This window comes from Brachyistius frenatus, unplaced genomic scaffold, assembly GCF_029030835.1.
Source record: "Brachyistius frenatus isolate BFR_SWC_R1_liver_20210118 unplaced genomic scaffold, ASM2903083v1 Contig_13, whole genome shotgun sequence".
Classification (NCBI taxonomy): domain Eukaryota; kingdom Metazoa; phylum Chordata; class Actinopteri; family Embiotocidae; genus Brachyistius; species Brachyistius frenatus.
The window spans coordinates 486,108-502,163 of record NW_027210612.1 but is presented as its reverse complement, the minus strand read 5'-3'; the positions used below and the strand labels follow the sequence as shown (position 1 = coordinate 502,163).

The following is a 16,056-nucleotide window of genomic DNA, read 5'->3' as shown; positions in this document are numbered from 1 at the left end:
TCCATCAGGGGGGGGCGCCTGCGTTGAGCTGGACTATCTGTTCCCCTCTTTCACATTTTATACAACTTCTATCTCATTTGAAGTAAAGTGCTGCTCTGATTTAACTGTCAAATTATGCATACAACCAATGAAATATTGACATCAGCCTCTAAGCCAATGGCCTGTCTAATGAGTCACTATTGGGAATAACATGAGAAAGGGTTGCAGGGTTAATAATATGGAGCCCTATATTGCAGAGGCACTCTGCCGTGTCACTTTGATGTTACACATTACAATTTCTTTCCTGTTTCGCTCCTGGTAATGTAATCTTTCCGAACACTGTCTTCCCTTCGTCTGCCCCCCGCCGCACATGCACACACGCGCACACACACACACACACACACACACACACACACACACACACACACACACACACGCTGAATCTGATTCGCAACCCTCCTCTTTGTACAGTAGCAATCAAAGGTACTAGACTGAGGGAATAAAGTCTTCAAAGGAGCCAGAGCCAGAGTCTGAATCCAAATCCACATTCATTCTGTTTGCACTGCAGGAGCTTGCTTTGTACTCTTCTTGCTAAATACTGCAAACTGCATGCACACACAACCTCAAATGCAGCCAGGATACAAACACACAAGTCTGGCTGTCTAATACAGAACTAAGAGCTAAAACCTAAAGATCCAAAACAAGTGACATAAATAGATGTTCATGTTCATGTTCATAGTTAAACCAAGAGGGTAAATTTCTCTAATAACATACAGTGGTAAACTCAAGGGTCAGAAAAATACGCATGTAATTTCAAGAGCAGGTACACACTTCTACCCATGAGTCAGCATTTGTTTTTATAACTCTTCCTCTCCCTTTGCTTACTATTTGACCATCCATCCATTATCTATAGTCATTTTAAACTGTAGAGGGTGACGGGGGTGGGGGGAGGAGGGGTCTAACGTCTATCCCAAAACCCTGGACAGGTCGCCAGTCCATCACAGGGCCAACACAGAAAGACAGACGAGCGTTCATGCTCGCATTCACACCTACGGCCAATTTAGAATCGCCAATTAACCTACAACGCATGCCTTCGGGTTGCTGGAGGAAGCCGGAGCGCCCGCACAAAATCCACATTTGCAGAATAAAAACATGCAAATTCCAAACAGAACGTTTCCAGCCGAGCAGTATGGTAGACCGTGCAACCTTTTCCCAATTTGTTGTGCCACAGATTCTATTTTGGACCTCATTCTCCGCTCTGAGTTGGAGCATCTTGATATTTACAGTGACACAGTCAAATGATGCTTTTCATCTCTCTGCCTCCTTTTTCCCATCTTCTCTTCCTTCTTTCTCGCCCAGTAGTGGAAATATGACCTTTAGAGCAGTGATTATTCATGAGGGATGGTGTAGCCTTTACACTTATCTACTCTTGGGAGAGACGAGCTGATAAGCTTCTGTATTATTCACCTCACTGCTGGGGAAAATTGCAACGAAACTTAAAGTCAGTGACGCTTATTTCTCTGAGGGATACGTGCTGATAATTCTCACAATATTTGACATGCCTCTATAATTTTTGATGGATGTATATGCTTATTCTCAGCTCTTCCACAGATGATTATCTGAATGAGACACAGTGAATAAATAAAGTCTGACGACAAAAAGAAAAAGGCCTTGTAAGGCAATTCAATTTGTATGACACCTTTAAGGCGTAAAGTAATTCAAAGTGCCGTGCACGGACCATATTATAGATCAACAAAGGAAGTGGGATTTACTTTGTCCTCATGTCTCTAACCAGGCCTGGGTATTGAACGTTTGGTCAAATTTAGTTCAGACATTCATGGTTTCCAGACTTTGGTGATCCCCTGACATTTTCCCTGGTGCTAACATTTGGTTTACATAAGGTTTAGAATAAATTGTCACAACCAATACTGGATGCATTTTCCCATTTTGCCTAGTATTTTAATCCATGACCAAATACCTTCAAAACTAATGACATTCTCATCCGCCTGTGCTGTCACTGTCACGGATTTGTCTTCATGTTTCTGTCTTTAAGGTTGTTCCCTGTATCTGTCCCTCCACCCACCACAGGTCCTCAGCCTATCTCTCTTGGTCCAGTCTCTCACACCCGCCTCACCTGCTCCCAGTTCCCCAATCTGCTCACCTGCAGCCACTCTGCTAATCAGCCTACTTAGCATATGTACTCACTGAGGGAAGTCTGCCTCTTCACAGCTGCCAGATTATAAATTTAGTCTGTCTGTGCTTCGGGTGTAGTTTTCCGAATGTTTCCGGATCATAGTCAGTTTTTTTTTGTGGTAAATCTGCTCTTGCCAGCCCTTTGTTTCCCTCCAGGAAATCGTAATCTTGCGATCTCAATAATTAATGCAAATTCAGCCAATCTCTGCAATTCTAACATCCTAAACTTTGAGCATGGTAAACATAGAACCTGTTTGGCATGTCAGCTGTGTTGTTTTCAGCATGCACAAAACAGCGCATTATATGAGTACAACCTCACGGAGCTGTGAAGATGGCCGCAGCCTAACGCTGTGTTTACATGGAAAGCACAGCATGAGTTGTGTTAGCAGAACAGCAGCAGCGCTGGTGCCCTGTTTGTGTTTGCACAGGAGGTGTTCAGGCACAGTATGAAGCTGTAAGTCATCAGCATTTTGGAAGCGCTGAGAGCCCAATACACAATCATTGCATTTTCAAACTGCCTGTATATACAGCTGGATACCGGCTTGGTTCTTTATCGAGTTTCTTACAGTCCAAAAGAACATTAAAGGATTCACCAGTGAGTAAATGCATTTGACCAGGAGGTCCCCACCAGTGCTCCCTATAGGCCAATTCATGTAGAAAACATTTTTAGGCATCTGTCATTTGCCCGTCTCGTGGAACAGACAGACTTCTATTAAATGTATAATTTTCTGTAAACTCTTTATGTTTGAACATTTTAGGGGGATCTGTAATGATCCATCAGGCATTGGCTTCCTGGTTTTTACTTTTAATCAATAAAATCAGTGAAGCCATACATAAAAACATTGATTTGTTATTGCTGAGCCAACATGAAAACTGTCCATCAGCCTGGTGAAGACAGCTTGTCTGGCAGCTCTCCTTTCAGCTCCTCTGTGCTGCTGACAGACGCAAAGCTGGTTCTGAGGACAGAGACGCCGATCGGAGGTCAGAATCGGCGTGAGTGAGCGGATTAAGCTCTTCAGTATCCAGTGCTGCTCATGTCTTGCTTTTTAATGTGAACTTGCTGTAAGGCCACGACAGTTTTTTCAGGCAAACTATCTATTAATCACCTTTATTCATCTCGTCTATTTTGATTTTATAACCTCTCTGCCTTTATAAGAGTGTTTTTATTCATGAGGGTGCTCTGGTAGTTTTATCTCTGAAAATCACTCTCTGTGGACCATTAGCTGTTAATGGTATTAATAACAGACCTACTGCTTTAGGCCACAATACGCACTCATTAGAGGGTGAAAGAAGACTATTATCCTGGGTAAAGTTAGGGTTTCCTGGTATAACTGCGCGCATCTCTGCCTCTGTGTGTCTATCTGAGTGTGTTCAGTAACAGACTCTTAGGCAAGTTAATGGTGGGAGACAGAAGTTTGAATGGGGGCTGTTATGTCACTGTAACATATGGATAGTGCTGTGCAGGATGGCTACAAAACTGTTGGGGTCTATCTGTTCCATTAGCAACTAATTGCACATTTTCTTTATACTGTGGCACATTTTGGCCAGATGTTTTTCTGCTGTTTAATGTGTCTTTGCGGGCCGTGTTTTCACCTTCATACAGTATTTTACCATTGAAAGTGGTGGAGCAATTATAGACTAAACACAGTCTTGTTTATTGAGTTAAAGATTCACCCAGACACTGCAGTGACTTCCAAACATAGTCTGAGAGGCCAAGAAAGTGGTGCGATCAAAAAAAAGAGGGACAAAAGAATATTTGCCTATTGGCAGCAAATGGCTCTCTCAGTATACAATATTCAACACATAGCTATACACACACATAGACCCTCTTTGTGATAGTGACTAAACCTGGGAGCAGAGCACATTAAAGAGTAATGTAATAGTTCAATATGTCCATTAAGGTATTTCCAACTACAAACTGTATTATACTTGCAAATTGGGATGAAAGATTTCCCATGAGGCAACACTCACCTCAACCCAAAACACAAGAAAGAGCTGGAGTGAGGCGTACAAATAATAATAAATTCAGAAAGATATTGGAAAGACAAACAATCAGTGTAAAAGAAAACAGGCATGCAATTGCAATAAGTGGAACAACTGAAGTGACACAAGCCAAATAGTGCTCTGTAATAACCTTCCTCCCTCCATATCGCTCTCAGTCCTCTCTTTGTCTCCGTTCTTGAATCGACATGACGGCAAACAGCTAATTAGCATCTTTTGTACTAATGACTAAAATAATCTCCTTGTGTTGTGGCACAAAAGTCTCAACCAGCATACACGTCGTGTAATTCATTTGCGTACCCCCCACTTAGTCTGCGAGTGTGACTGTAAAGCAGGTGTATAAATAGTTACAGAACAATACAGCGTAGAGTTGACGATGTAGTTTGGTCCTCAGGGGACATGCACACAAATACCATCATAGGATCAACTGTCAAGGGCTTCTGTTTCATAAGTGTTTTATATATATCTATATATATATATTCATGTGTGTGTCTGTAAAGTGACGGAGTAAATGTGAGTTGCCATGCCTGCAGGGATCTTTGCCAGCAGTCAGAGGTGATAAACTTATTAATACTGCTACGACGTGTGCCTACAGTATTGCAGCAAAGAAATACAGCCTTGATTACTGCTGCCTGCATGGTGCGCTGTATAGCCTACTGTGTTCACTGTGCTGGAATAATTACAGAAGGTTTGATGACCATTAATCTAAAACAACTGCAGTCAGTTCCTCCAGGATTTCGCTGAGGTTATTTTTGTAATTGTTGCGATGTTTGATTTTGCAGCAGATCTTTTCAAAAATCCCAATGTAAAAATTGCAAGACGAGGGGGGAAAAAAATTTCTATTATTATTATTATATATATATTTTTTTTTTAGCATTGCCTGAGAGTAAGGTGTAATAACTTGCTGCACATGACAGAAATATTTTTGTTATAATGTTTTGTTAATTTATTGAACCATGCCGTCAAAATAAGAGCTTTAAGTGCAGTTTAATTTATATTAATTCAACACATACTGTATGCACAAAAACAAAGTTTTCACGAGAAGACCACATTTCCCTGAAACCCTGTCGTCGCTTTTCGAGCTTGTTCCGCCTTCTCTGGTGCTTTGCTCATCGTAAATGAGGAGTTCTTTTTGTTTGGAAATACTACTTTATGCCGTATTACTTTCAGCAGAGCTTCTGTTCACGACATTTTTTGAGGGAAAAATCCTGGGAATTTAGCAAAATTACGAGCTCCTGCAAATATTGCGCAGATGGATTGAATTTGCATTAATTATTGCAATCCCAAGATAGTAGTGATCCATGGACATTTGCGGTGACACCGTGTATGTTTCTTGGTGTTGCCATTATGACAATTGATTGTGCTTCAAACTAGAGTTGGCAGGTTTCTGGAAAAGGGGAGGGGAAAAAGAAAAGAAAAAGTGCCAAAATGCGTTTGAAAAATATAACTCTTGTTCTGCAGCTGCCCCCCCCTCTCTCGGTGGCATGTGACGTCTGCTGTCGCCTGGGCCTCTAGTCACCTCCATCCACAGCCGCAAACCTCCCCTAACGGATGATGACTGCCCAAGTGAGACGGGCATCACAGTACAAAAAAACAATTTTTTTTTTTTTTTTTAAATTAAAAAAAAAAAACACCGCCTCCCTCTCAACCGGACGAACCTGCGTCCCCGACTGCCTCGCCCTGAGCAACTTTCGGCAGCCTGCTGCGAGCACTAAAGGGCTTGACGTCGGGGTGCGGCCTCTCCCTCCGGTGACACCTGGCCCACCATTCGCCCTGGTAGCCCCGCTGTGCACCTCAGAGGGAAGAAAGCTGAACCCGGGAGGGAAATGTCTGCTTTTTGTTGGCAATGCTGGCAACCTTCTCCCGAGCATTTTCCACCATTGAGTCAGGCTCAATATCTGAAGAGACGTCCACGCGCAACTGCATTTGTAGAACAGCCAATAGAAACCCTCTGCCTGAAATGACCTGTGATTGACCTTGAGTCTTGGTCACAGGCTAGATTTCTACAGCCTGAATGCAGAGCCAACAAGAGTTGCAGAAGTCTAAAGTTCTCTCAGACCACTTGTATTACAATATGCTGAAAGGTTATGGATTCTTTTTGCCCAATGACACGCACAAAAAAAAAAAAAAAAAAAAAACTGCCTACTACAACTTTAACTTTTACACTGTAGAGACTTTGGTTTACTGTTTGTTCTCTAAGACAATGCGAGGTTTATTACTGTGAAAAGATTGATTTTAGTCTTTGCGTTCAACTGTGAAAGCTTGTTTAGCCCTTGAGTGTTTGTTAGAGAAGAGTGCTTCCAGGAAACTGGAGCTACAAGAACAGGAAAAAGGCAATTTGCTGTCAAATGACAAAACAAAGAAAGTAAAATCCATGTTGAAATGAACCAGAAAAGAAAGGAACTAAACCTTTTGAGCTATTTTAGATTTATCTTAAGGTAATGGGGAAATCACTTGAAAACGAACCAAACTCATTGCAAAAAACCCCCCCAAAAAATTCAGTTTTGTATAAAATAAGAGTATCTACCCATAAGACATACCCACAACTAGAGCCTGATTCAGTCACAGAAACGCCGCCTTCGCCCTTTGATTCACTGAATCAAACGTATTTAGAAATATGAGTTTGATAAGGGAGTTGAAGACGAGAAGGCAGTGTTTGTTTATTTTCTCTTTGAAAAAAAAGAAAAAAAGAAAAGCGAGCAAGGCCAGCAGCCTCGACACACACGGCACAGATTCCGTGATTGTTATATGATTTGTTATAAATTCTCCACAGGAGAAATTCTTCCTCTGTCTGCAGAGATAGCATGCGTGTGCATAAAGAGTCCATGTAAATTACAACCGCACTCACATCCACACAGAGGAATATGCCATGATTGATATGTATCAGACAGCGGGCTGTGATAATGCATTACACAAACAGTAGTATACGCATGGACACGCACGTTGGGATGAACTAAATAGGACATGACCTCACAGCACCTACGGTAGCATGGACTGTATGAATGGCCTGAATAAAGTTTGTGCCTCTTTACTTTGCATCTATTCCTTAAAGCGAGTGTTTTTGAGAAAGCAAATAACTTCTTTCGACAAACTCAGAGGAAAAGGATGAATTCTTCATCTGATATGCATCTTTTTCTTTCCTCATTCACTAATGCACCCACAGTATCCCCCTCTCATTCCCTTATTCGCTCTCTATCTGGCATTAGGCCAGCTTCCAAACACGGTGATGGAGCAAAAGAAAATTGATTTCTAAAGAGCTCTGTCTGCTACGCCCGGATATGAAATATGCAACCAGTTATTAGTCTAACACTGATATTAACATAACACGACAACCGTGTCAAGATATATATTAAAGATGTCTCGCTTGTTCCTGCTGAGAGATACTTGAAATAGGCTAAACTGCCACTTGTTCAAAGCATATAAGTCATTATCAATATTGCACAATTGGGATCCTATCTGATTTGTTTAGGAGGGAAAAAAAAGGGCACAAAAAACTCTTTGGAAAAGGTTGGCCATGCACTGATGCTGCTATTAGACGGACTCAATATCTTGATCGTGCAGACTAGCACAGCGAGTGGCTCCATATTAGTTATTATGCAGCTATTAATGAATGTACACTATGAAAAGTCAAAAGGCCCACACGCTGATGTACACACACACACACACACACACACACACACACGCATGTTATCACAGATGCAGATGCATCCATGCAAAGACAGCACACAGTCAGCAGAAAGGTCACAGCATATGGTGTGTGTGTGAGGAAAAAAAGATATCTGAAGAAGATATGCTGCCTGTTGCTATGGAGCGCTCTTGGAGGAAAAAACATACACACAGGGACCCACACCTACACATGACGCTCTATTAATCTTTAAGAAACTAGAGCAATCACACGCCCGTGAACATAACCACTCTCACACACACATACAGACACACGCACACACACACACACATATACGCGCTCGCTCAGTCAATTCTTGTCCTGTTAAAGACAGCAACGAAGCTACAGCCACTTTTTTAAGAGTGTGTGTGTGTGTGTGTGTGTGTGTGTGTGTGTGTGTGTGTGTGTGTGTGTGTGTGTGTGTGTGTGTGTGTGTGTGTGTGTGTGTGTGTATATCCTTCTTTCTGCGTGCTTTATTTTGAAAGGAAGCGGCCACTTTTCAAGAACAACACAGCTTCTCCGTTCGTTCCTTTAGGACTGGGTAAATTATGCCAGTCGGTTAATCAGATTCTCCCCCAGAGACACCGAGAGACGAAGAGAGACGGAGAATGTAGGCTACTGTACCTCTAGATGGCTCAGAGTTGGGAAGAACTGCACTGCATATGTCTGACATTATGCAAATGAACTTGCTTTATTTTTATGGTGATTCTTCCGCTCGCAATTTTCTGAGTATGAGCTCTGAAGTTACACTAAGGGAATTGACTTAAATGCATGCGATTATATTTAGAGCAATGACATTATCTTTACTGTGTTACCATATCGTGTTTGAAACTAAAAGGGAAACAGCACAATGAAACAGCCTCAGTTTAGAGCTGAAGCAATTAGTCGATTTAGACATCTATAAAAATGCACATGGCGAAAATTATGATTACTAATTAGTTTTTAAAGCCTCCCAAATGTAATGTCCTACTTTTATTGTCTTGTGTGTCCGTAAACTGTTAATAGGCTGTTTTTTGTCAACTCGATTGATCATTTCAGTTTAGAGCTGTTGTTTCTTTGGCTTTGGAAACCTTTCATTGGGCATTTGTCACTATATTTAACATTAATGAAAATAATCGAGTCTAATATTCTAGCTCTCTTGACTGCTGCTGTGACCTGCAATACAGTAAAAGTCAGCAGAGGCCGAATCGATCACAGCACAGGACTGAAGAGCACTTGCACTGACTTGTGATCAATAACTGTATGTAAACAGAGCATGAAGCCTCAGTGGATACATATACCCAGTGCAACTCAGTGGAAACATAACGGTTCTGTATAGAGCGCAGCGTGAAGAGGAGAAAAACGTCCTTTTCTGAGGGTTAAAATGATGACTGCATGTGATTTAAATTGACTCCTCATCACAGCATGTCTGAATGAGTGATATTTAGAGATAGACTGAATGTGTGTGTCTGTGGGTCGGTCCCGTCGACAGGCAGGCGAATGCTTTGAAAAGACCGTAAGCTGGTATCATCCTGCCACAGACGCCCAGTATGGAGCTGACTGGACATTCCTCCCGGAGTGACAGATACTCGCAGTGAGAGAGCTGTGAATGAGTCGGATAGTCGTCAGTGAAACCGGATGCAGCATCAAAAACCAATCCGTATTATATCTGACATGTGTCTCATTTTCAGACTTCTCAGAAAGTCTTTATTGACGCTGCATGGGGCAGAGCTGGGATTTGCAAAGCTAAGAGATGGTTCTACAGAAGGAGCAAAATCCCTGCGTCTAATTTTAACCACAGCAGGTTGCCAACTTTCTCTAAATTCATTAAGTAGTGAATAAGGGCTAAAATGTTTTGTAAACTATTTTAAGAACTGATTGCTGGGCAATTAATCTGCAGCTATTTTGATAACCATTAATCATTTAAGTCATTTACCCTGCAGAGAGTTCATCCATTCTCTGGTTTCACCTTTTGCATTGTGCGGTGCAGCTGCTTTTCTCTGTCTTTTTGTCATTGTAAATTAAATATCTTTGGGTCTTGCACTGTTGGTCGGACCAAACAACACATTTGGGCACCTCACAACGGACATTTTTCACCAATTATTTGCGAAAACACTCAATATGATCAATTATCCTCTAAAATGGCCAAGAAGGAAATTTTAAGCATTATAATAAAACTACAATATCATACAGACGCATATGCTGTGCATTAGGGAATGTACACAAACCCCACGCCCCTGATTTATTTACAGATTAAAAACAAAACACAAAGTTTGCAGGGGTTGCTCCACAATGACACTCCCGATCCCAGCAGGAAGTCCGTAGAAATGTTGAGCGATTTCAGGAAAAAACAAAAAAAACACTTCAAGTTTTACCAACAGATTATGTCGAAGTCAGATAAGGTCAGTGCTGGTCATTAATTGATCTGTTGACCAAACTCCGCTGCCACCGTTCGCCGTCAGCTCTTGAGTCCATCACTCACCTTGCGCAGAGGCAGCGACTCCTCTCCACGAAACCGCGACAACCATCCGCCAACTGCCCGTCTGTAATCCTTTAGCGCACCTGTGCCGTAAAATATCCGTCCCAACTTAACGAGAGTCGGCTGCGGGTGCTTTCGGTTTATTTCTTGTTTTGAATCGCTGCGTCCCCCCCCCACTCCCGAGAAAGAACTCCCTCGTGCAGCTCGCTGTCGTGATGCGCGTGTCCTCCAGCGACTCTCTCTCTCTCTCTCTCTCTCTCTCGTGCGTGTAGTACCGCGGAGGTAAAAGAAGACGCGCAGCTCTGTTGATATCATCCACTACTACTCCGAGCGAAAGGCACCGCGGAGGGAAAACAAAAACGAAACTCCCCCCTCCCCTCTCCCCTCCTACCTCCCCCCCCCCAAAAAAAAGAAAGTAAGCTATCCCGGCGGGAGGGATGGAGAGAGCTAGAGGGAAGAACAGGGAAAGAAAAAAGAAAAAAAAGAAAAGTGTGAGCAGCCTTCACCGGGATGAATGAAAGGCAGAGAGCGCGCTCTGCTTTACACGGCGCGTGCGATAGTGTACAGTGAATGCTCGATTTGTAGAGTGAGTGAGTGAGTGAGTGAGTGAGTGAGGAGCACCGGTGGAGTGAGTAGGTCTCCTGCACAGTGCACCCACATGCATGTATCACCCTACAGAAAAATGAGCACAGACAGAAGGGGAGCCCTTTTTTTATTATTTTTATTTTTTTTTATCCCATATAATGGTATAATAGTAATCTTTGTGCTCTTCTAATGAAGTGTTTATGATGCTCTGATGTGCCACAATCGCCTGGTCACAATCAATTACATTTTATGATCGTCTGCTATTCTGTTATGATCCATATTTTCCCTGTTTGCTTGGTGTCAATTATTTACTAAGGTGTGCTGTAGTTTCCAACTGTGGGGTGTTGACAGTGCACCTCCAGGAATCTTAGAAGAGAGAATGGAAGAAGAGAAAACGGAAATTAGCGGTTTTCAGCCACCCTCTACTTTCCTCCAATCCCTGATATTGTCTTAATTGCCATGCACTGAAACATTTGACCTCCTCAAACCTGTACAATTATACGAAAGAAACGCACCGGGTTGGGAACAGACGTGCCCACAGCAGCTCGTAAAGAGGGGTGGGATTTAACATTTAAAAGGTTGAGAGCCTTTAAAACAGAGGACTGTGGGTCACTGTGAACAGCCTCCTTCCTCTGCCATGGATGTAGCGATGTCGTGTGAGTTACTGCACCATTTTCCCAGCATGCATTTGACAGGGAAGCGTCCTGGACAGGCTACCAGGGATTCCTATGATATTTCTACTATGTCTAACGTTATTCATATTCCTGTATTTTTTTGGTTTTTTGTTTGAACATTTGGACCAACAGTATAAAGTCTTTGATACTTTGTCAGCGCCCTGATTGGTCCATTGTTTATTGAATGCCTTTGAGCTTTAGACTATTTGTCAAACAAAACCAGCTATTTGAAGACATCTTATTGGCTACAGGAACGTTGTGATGGGTATTTTTTAACTACTATGGCTTTTTATAGCCTTCACAACTAATCTGTTAAATCTGTCAGAGAAGACAAATGAATGAAGAATAAAAACATCATTAGTTGCAGCCCTGTTGTACCCGACCAATATTCATATTTCTTAGTAGTGCTCTTTTCCTATATAGTGGAAATATGGTGTAACTTCAACGTGCCTGAAAAACCCCCGCAAGGGCCTGAAAACAAGATGATGGTGATGATGATTTGTCAGCAGACGGGACACAATATGGGGATGATTCACACTGTACATCTAATTCTAAAAACAGACCCGCTGGAAGAGAGCACAAAAAACTGGTAGGCTCTACAAATTACTATCTCAGGAAAACCAAATTGCTGCAAATGAACCCATATTTCAAGAGGAATTATTCTGAAGTGGAATCTAAATAAACGAGCCGTTGCCTTTGAATCCCAATCAAACCAAGACAACATTAGTCAGCCGTGAATCACAGTCCACCTCACAGAAACCCGATGTCTGATGCCAGAATGTTTTTTCCGCCGCCAACAATAAGCACCGTTGATCTATCAAAAATGGCATTAATTCACTGTGGCCTGCAAACACTTCCCGAAGCAATCATATGCACCAAATTTAGAGCTTAGCTGAAAAGAATGACATTGCCGTGCCCCTTTTTATAATTTTTCTGTTCGATTATCCCGTCTTTTTGACATGCCACATTCTCTCGCTAGTGTATGGATGTGTATTCATTCCGAGAGAATGGGCGCCTATTACACGCTTTCAGGGGCTGTGACAGCAGCCTTCAGTGAGGAAGCCAAACACTTCACAGCTCAGACAATGTACCCAGGCACGCACGCACGCACACACACACACACACACACACACACACACACACACACACACACACACACACACACACACACACACACACACACACACACAATATCACACAATATCACACAATCACACACTCACATTCAAATACACACAAGCCCACTGACACAATGCACAACGGCGAGATGAAAGGGCCAATTTATCAAACCACCAGCCCAGGCAGGCCTTAGGACGTATAGTGCCAGCATTGGTCTGGAAAAAGAGGGCAGGACATGGATGTGTGTGTGTGCGTGCATGTCTGTGTAACTTTTCTTTTTGTCTTTGCCTGGGAGGTAACGTCGGTTCTCCTAACGTAACATGCACTTTTGCCTTTGGCTAACGTGACTGCATGACAAGGGAATTTATCCTTCTGTGGTTTGTCAGGTGCGTTATTGTGAAGAAGAGCAAGCGTGTGCATTGGCTTGTTAGAAAGAGACGGAGAGCTAAAGAGAGGGAGGGACAGATGATTCGGGGGTCTGTCCCATGTTATTTCTCATTAAACTGCAAGATCGATGTTCATCCTCGGAGCTTTACAGCATTTACAAGCCCAAACTAATCCACTATTAGAGAGCTGCACGGCAGAGAAAACACAGAGCAGTGCTTGGAAAGAGGCTGTGTTCAAATGAAGAACAAACAACACCAAAATGTGCCTCACGTCTCTATATATACATTCTTACTTAACATCTCACCGGGGTTTGCACGGTACATTGTTGTGTATGGACAATCTCGCTGCAGGGCATTGACCAGTACTGGGATGCTGTGTAGTCTCCAAACTATTTTTTCTTTCCAAGTTGAGCAGGAGAGACAGAGACAGTGGACAAATTTAATTTAGAGGTTGATATTTGAGCTTGTGTGAGCTGATGTTCGCCAAAACATTTAGGAGTAATTGGCATTTTCTTAAATAAATTATCGTGTCCTGATTTTCCTTCCTGTAGAGTTGGTGTGCTGGATCCAGATCATCCTCCAGACATTATCTCTTTACTATGGCCTCAGTGAAGAGCTTAAGTATAACACAGCAGCGTAAATATTTCAGACTCACACATGTAAAAAGAGAAAAAGTTCTTGAGGGTACATTGAATTATTCATACAATACAAAGTCTACTGCAGGCTTCTTAAAATGAGCATAAAATATATACTTTATTATGAAATATTAGTAAAGTAAACAGTACACTTGCCTTTCAAAACTTACTGTAAAAGCAGGACATTCCTCGACGTGAGACTTTGTATTGTGGAGGCCACGTAGGAATAGACATTACAGGGACGAAGGGAAATCAGCAGAGATTAAATGGATACAGCAGATTTTTATTTCCACTCATCTGCTAACTTCCTTGCTGAGGAAGTGTTTATATTTAGATGCCAATATGAGTGTGTTTCTGTGTGAGGCAGGACATTTTAAATGTTAGTCCCCAGATTTTGTGATGTCGTCTTCAGTGCGGTGCATCTGTTGGGTTTTGGCTGCGAGGATACTGGCCTGGTCTGTTTGATACTGCTCCAAGGTCCGGGGGCAGTCCGCTGGCTCTGCCAGTTGGTGGCGAGCCCGAGCGGGGTGGAGTGCCCATTATAGTTGGAAAAAGAAGAAGAAATGAGCCCAGCTCCAAGAATCCCGGTCCCCAAAGTATTTACAAAACTGATATGCCTGTTTGTCAGGTCAGAGACGCAGAAATACGTGGACTGCTGGGACACCGTGTGTATATATATTGAGTTAGGTGAACGTAGAACCATGAGGATACTGACAAGTATGGTTCCAATGTTCTCTTCAATAAAGTGTTTATTGGTAACAGGTGAGAGGATACCCAGAGAGATTTTATTTCAGTTGCATCAGCGACTCCCAACACTTACAGCTCAGATCACTTACAACCTGCCCTATATAGAGGACAGCTGACACTGGAGAGCTAAATCAAAATTAATGTAATCTTGTCACCACCCAGAGCAGCACATGAGGAAGAAAAAGCGAGAACAGAAGAGTAATCAGTATCTACAGCGTCAAGTCCAAGACAAATTCATCCTTGAGATTAATGTCTTCTTTCTCCTTTATTATCCACAACTCGTCAAAGCAACTCAAATGTAAAGTCCTGATTTAAAACCATTAAGATGGCAATAAATGTAGAAGCCTGAAGAAAAATTATAGAGCATTTTCACCCCCATCAGTCCTGTCAACTCCATTTCCCCATAATTTCTCAAATATTCATCTTTGAATCTTTTCACTTTCTCATCGTGACAAATCAAGAAACTAATGGCAGAACATGTGTGGTCTCACCCGGTGTGAAAAGGATTTGTAGAGAGGTGACAGACAGATCCATGTCAGCCCAAATGTCCAAACATGATACCTGTCATCAGATGTCTGGAGCTGTATTTTTACACTAACGGTCACAGCAAAATATGCACAAGGTAATTTCAAGTCCTATGTGAAAAGTACATATTCTTATTAGCTTCATACCACAAATTCAACCAAATGTTGCAATTGTTTTGGCATTATCCAGTGAGTCGCAGCAATATTGTTTCATTTTTCTATTCCTTCACAAAATTGCATGCACAAGTCTGCAGTTACAGCCACTGTAATGCTGTGATTAGTTTTTAATCAATGGGACAGCAATGACTTTTGTTGACCTCCATGCATTTTTAATGTCGCCTGTTGCGCTGCAAATACTGTCCTCCTTTATTCAACCATCTTGTCTGCAGTTGGTAGTTATGGCCATCTAGAGGAAAAAGGAACACAACGCAGTTTTCATAAGTCTACCTTACGTCTAAGATCACCACACTTTTATCAGCTTGTAAACAAATCTGCTCAATAAGCCCCTGTTTCAACATCTTGTGATATATAAGATCACAAGATCTCATGATGTTCCCTTGGAAAGGTTGTGAATAAATACTCTTTAGAGACCAAAAACAGGTGACATTATTAAGAAAAAAAAAAGTCAAAATCATAAGCCTTTTAAAAAAGGAAACATAAGTTTCGCAAAAAGCAACGTTTCCTTTGTAACTTTGTCTGTCATCTTGCATCCCTTTACATTTATCGCATGATGTTCCCTTGGAAAGGTCGTGACCTCCAGGCTTATAAGAGATAGAACATCTTATAACAGTTACAGTAATATATTGCATTCACAGGGTCTGTTGTGACATATTAAAGTCATTTGATTACATCAAGATCATCCAAACATGCTCTTTTAAATCAGCCAGGTTGAGTATAAAGATACCGGATATTAAAGTACTGCTTACATCCTTTTAAAACTTTTTCTCTGCCTTTGATTAATGGTCCAAGAAAGGGTGGATGACAGCCTCACCTGTTGTAGGATGCGTTAGAAGACACAAGGTGGCGCTAGTGCGCCACCGTTTCAATCTCCACTGGTGAGACGAGATCAGAGGACAGACAAATGAGAGAGG

The 16,056-nt window shown here is 42.0% G+C and overlaps 1 protein-coding gene across 1 annotated transcript in view; it reads right to left on the bottom strand.

The window, feature by feature from the left end:
* LOC138617572 (zinc finger matrin-type protein 4) overlaps nucleotides 1–10,442 on the bottom strand; it is a 54,162-nt gene extending 43,720 nt beyond the window's left edge. Inside the window, exon 1 of the mRNA XM_069692673.1 lies at nucleotides 10,299–10,442. The gene's annotated coding sequence lies outside the window, so the exon portion shown is untranslated. The remainder of the gene's footprint in view (nucleotides 1–10,298) is intronic.
* Between the last annotated feature and the right edge of the window lie 5,614 nt (nucleotides 10,443–16,056).